Here is a 4584-nt window from a genome sequence, read left to right as displayed (position 1 = left end):
CGCCCGATGGGCCCATGAGACAGGGGGTGCGCCCTATAGGGGGGGGGGCTCCTATCTCATGGGGGCCTCGGCTGCTTCTTGACTTGCACTCCAAGCTCTCTGGATCACGTTTGTTCCAAAAATCACGCTCCCGAAGGTTTCATTCCGTTTAGACTCCGTTTGATATTCCTTTTCTTCGAAATACTGAAATAGGCAAAAAAACAGCAACATGGGCTGGGCTTTCGATTAGTAGGTTAGTCCCAAAAATGATATAAATGTGTAAAATAAAGCCCATCAACATCCAAAAGGGGTAATATAATAGCATGGAACAATCAAAAATTATAGATACCTTGGAGACGTATCAAGGGGGCGTGGCGACGCTTCATCGGTGGCGTTGAGGGTTTCGTCCAGACAACACATCGCTCCTCCCCAAGAGCTCGTAGTGGCGGAGCCGGCCGCTAGAGGAAGGGGGAGGGGCGAGGTCGGGGCCGCCGTGGTGCTCGAGGGAGAGGATGACGGGGCGGCAGATCAGCCTCGCCTCCGCCGGTAGACCCACCTCCGATGAAGGGCAATGCCGGGGAAAATCCGTGCGAGTTCTTCGTCAGGCTGCGCTAGCCCCCACGCCGTCGCCTTCGCCTCCCAATGCCATTCGCGCGGAAGATGGAGTTGGATCCGCCGCAGGCGTTGCGGCTGCATATGAGGGGCTGCGGGAACAGCGGCACATGGGCCGACGTCGAGTTCCCCGCCCCTCACGTCATGTATCTTCACCGAGGGTGGAAGACCTTCGCCCGCCTCCACAGCTTTACGGATGGGCCCATTCTCCATTTCAAACTAATGGAGGGTGGTCTCCTCTCCGTCAAGATCTTCGGGTACTTCGGGACTCGCGTGAGGTGCTGCGTGGAGAGCTCCTCCGACGATGAAGATTCCTCCTCAAGCGAGAGTGGCGAGGAAGAGAACGGCAGTGACGACGAGGGCAGCGAGCGGTAGGATGACGGGTCCGACTAGGTGTCGGGCGCCGCTCCGAGCGGCACCGGCGACACCATCATCTGTGTCGTCGGCTCCTTGAACTTCCCGGGGTCGTCTCCTTGGGCGGCTGGCGTTGGGAGGCTGCGGAAGAGGAAGAGGGCGGGCGGCAAGGCCGTCAAGTCGGAGTACGCGGGCACCGATGCCTTCGTCACGTATTGACATCCTGCCGCCTCGTCTTCGAGCTTTGCCTCCGGCGCCGCCATCACCATCCAGCCCTTGGACGGCCATCGAGATGTTCTCTTGGTGTCTTCTGCCACTCGTAGCTCGCCTAGGCGCCCCTTTTTCCCTTCTGCTTTCTTGTTCCATTTCCTGAGGAGAGGGACAAGAAAGGGATTACGGGCACCTTATATCTTTTTAGTCTTGTAAGCCTTCGGGCCTTTGTTTTTTTTAGAACTGATGACAGTGGGAGAGGATCCCACTGACTTTAAATTAAATAGTTAAGGGGGTTAGTACAGTCTCAGTACAGTCCAGTCAGCCTACATACATGAACTGCATATGAATGGGGGGGGGGGGGGTTAGAGATTACAAGAGAGCATAGCTCTTACAAAGCAGCAACTAGAGATAACATGAACGTGGCCGACTCTGGCTTGGCCCTATGGACCAACATAGCAAAGTCATTTTTGAACCTGATCTTCCAGGATCTCAAAGTTGGCTGAACCCCTCTAAAGTGCTTGTCATTTCTTTCCTTCCAGATCCCCCAGGCCGCCACAGTGAACACCTCCATAAACATCGGCCCACCCCAAGAGATTTTGCCAGCATGCAGCAATTGAAGTCTGCAGTCAGCCACCGGCCATTGGACCCCTATGATATCCCAGCATCTCCGGCTGAAGGGGCAGTTGAAGAATAGATGTTCCACATCCTCCTCAGGTGGGTTTTGGCATAGCAAGCAAGTGTAGTCATCATCTTGTATCTTGTAATGCCTTCTTCTCAACATATTTCTTGTGTTTAGGCGGTCAGCTAGCAGCAACCAGGCAAACATCTTCCATTGCATTGTGCATTTGGATTTCTAGATCCAACCAAAGGCCTCATCAACCTGCATGTTTCTGAAGCAGTGCTCATAAAATTTGGATGCTTTGAATTCATCCCCACCCCAGACACAACTCCAAGTGTCAAAGCCTTCAGTCGGTGCAACATCAGCCGTTGCAAGTTGCAACTCAGTGACTTCTAGCCGGGCTTCTATCGATAGAGGCAAGTGGAACACATTACTTATACTCGCTGAAGACAACAGATTTTTAACTGACATATCTTGATCTCTGGCATAAGAAAAGGCCCTCGGGAAAGCTTCTTCTAGCAATGTATAATTCCACTCGTCCTTCCAGAACAGAATAGTGTCTCCCTCCACCATAGAAGCTTTGGTAACCCCTCTGTAAACGTCAGAAAGTTGCATCAGATCTTTCCACCAAAACGACCCACAAGGATCAATCGCATGCTGGACATGATCCACATAATATGAATGCCAGACAAGTTGAACCCATGGTACATCTTGTTTGTTGAAGAATTTGTGTAGTTGTTGCAGCAGAAGCCCCTGGTTCTGAATTTTCAGGTTTATGATTCCTAGCCCCCCTTGTTCTTTGGTCTACAGACCAAATCCCACGCAGCGAGAGAATTCCCCCTGGTGCCATCATCGGATTTCTTGATCCAGAGACATGATCTACGGAGTTTATCCAAGTGCTCAATGATCCTGGGGTTTATCTTGATGGAGCACATAGCATAGATCGCTAGAGAGGTAACAACAGAGTTTAGGAGGGTTAGCTTGGATCCATAATCAAGCAAAGAGGCCGCCGCTGGGATTTTCTTCTGCACTGCTGTAACCATGGGCATCAGATCAGACACCGGAGGACGAGTCGTCCCCATAGGCAGACCCAGGTAAGTAAATGGCATTTGTCCCACAACACAACTGAACATTGCAGCACCAAATCTAACACCGTCCCTTGTCCCAGATTGATTGGGACTAGGGTTGATTTATGGAAGTTGGTTTTCAGTCCAACAGAAGTTGCATAATCCATCAAAATTCCTTTAAGGACGAGAGCTTGAGTAGGGCAGGCGGGGAACACCATAATTGTGTCATCCGCATATTGAATCACCGGGTAATTTTCATCATGCGATGGAATTGACATACGTAGCTGTCTAGCCCTAGACGCTTCATTGATCGCTGCTTGCAACAAATCTGCAACGAGGAAAAAGATGAGGGGCGAGAGAGGATCTCCCTGCCTCACACCACACTGACATGGAAACTGTTTTCCAGGGGTACCGTTCAGCAGGACAGATGAGGTGCCTGACGAGAATATGCATTTAATCCACCCAATCCATTTCTCGTCAAAGCCCATGCTTCTCATTATCTCAATCATAGGTTCATGTTGAATTGTATCAAACGCCTTGGCAAAGTCCAATTTCAGCAGGCAGCAGGCACGTCCAGAGGCTTGGCATTGGTGGATGTACTCGAACGCCCAGGCCAAGCAGTCTTGGATCAATCTCCCCTTGAGAAACCCATATTGGTTTATGTGGATGATCTTGAGGATTAAACCTTGCAATTATTAGCCAACAACTTGGTTATCAACTTCAAACAACAGTTGAGGAGAGTGATAGGCCTATAATCATTTGCCGTTTCCGGGGAGTATGTTTTCGGGATCAATGTGATAAACCCAGAGTTAAGACTCTGCAGATCTAGTCTTCCCTCATGGAAATCCGCACACAGCTTGTAGAAGTCCTTTTTGATAATGTGCCAACAGGACTTCAAGAAGCAGCCATTGAATCCATCCGGACCAGGAGCATGATCGGACGGCATCTCTTGGACCACCTTGTCAATCTCCTCGGTGGTGAAGGGCTTTGTCAGTTCCCCAAGTCCTTCAATCCTCTTAATAATCCTAGCAAGATCAAATTTCATCTCATATGGTTCTGTCAACCCTAGTCTGTTTTGTACGTCTGATAAAGCTCTTGAGCTTTCCCAACATGGTCTGAGACAACAGTCCCATCAGAGAGTTTGAGAGAGGCAATGGAATTCCTTCTGAAACGTTCACTCGCAGCTGAATGGAAATTTTTTATGTTATCTCCCCCACACTGAAACCAGCGCATAGTGTACCTCTTCTTCCAATATTCCCTTTTGTATCCCAGGAGAGTTACCAAGTGTTCTTTTAGAATCGAACGAAAAATTTTCTCTGGGTTGTTAGGGGCCTGAGGTCCTCAATTCCATCCAGCTCCAGCAATGCCCAATTGGAGTTATCAATACACAGATTCAGCCTAGATATGTTTTTACTCCACTTTTTCAGAGCGTACCTCAAATGCTTAAATTTTTTACACAGCAGAGCAGCCGAGTTATGTGCAAAACAATTTTTGTCCCAAGTGGATTGTACCACCTCAAAGAAACCCGGGTGTGAAATCCAAAAATTCTCAAAACGGAAAATTTTGGTTTTAGGCACTCTTGTTTCAATGGAAATCACACAGGGCACATGATCCGAGACAAGTTTTGGGAGGGGGGCCCACTGTTGTATTTGGATAATTGGAGGTCCAATTAGCCGAAGTGAAGAACCAATCCAGTTGTTCTAGTAGCGGGTCGATTTGCATGTTACCCCACGTGAACCT

Source organism: Triticum aestivum, chromosome 2B (genome assembly GCF_018294505.1).
Source record: "Triticum aestivum cultivar Chinese Spring chromosome 2B, IWGSC CS RefSeq v2.1, whole genome shotgun sequence".
NCBI lineage: Eukaryota > Viridiplantae > Streptophyta > Magnoliopsida > Poales > Poaceae > Triticum > Triticum aestivum.
This window is presented reverse-complemented; position numbering follows the sequence as displayed.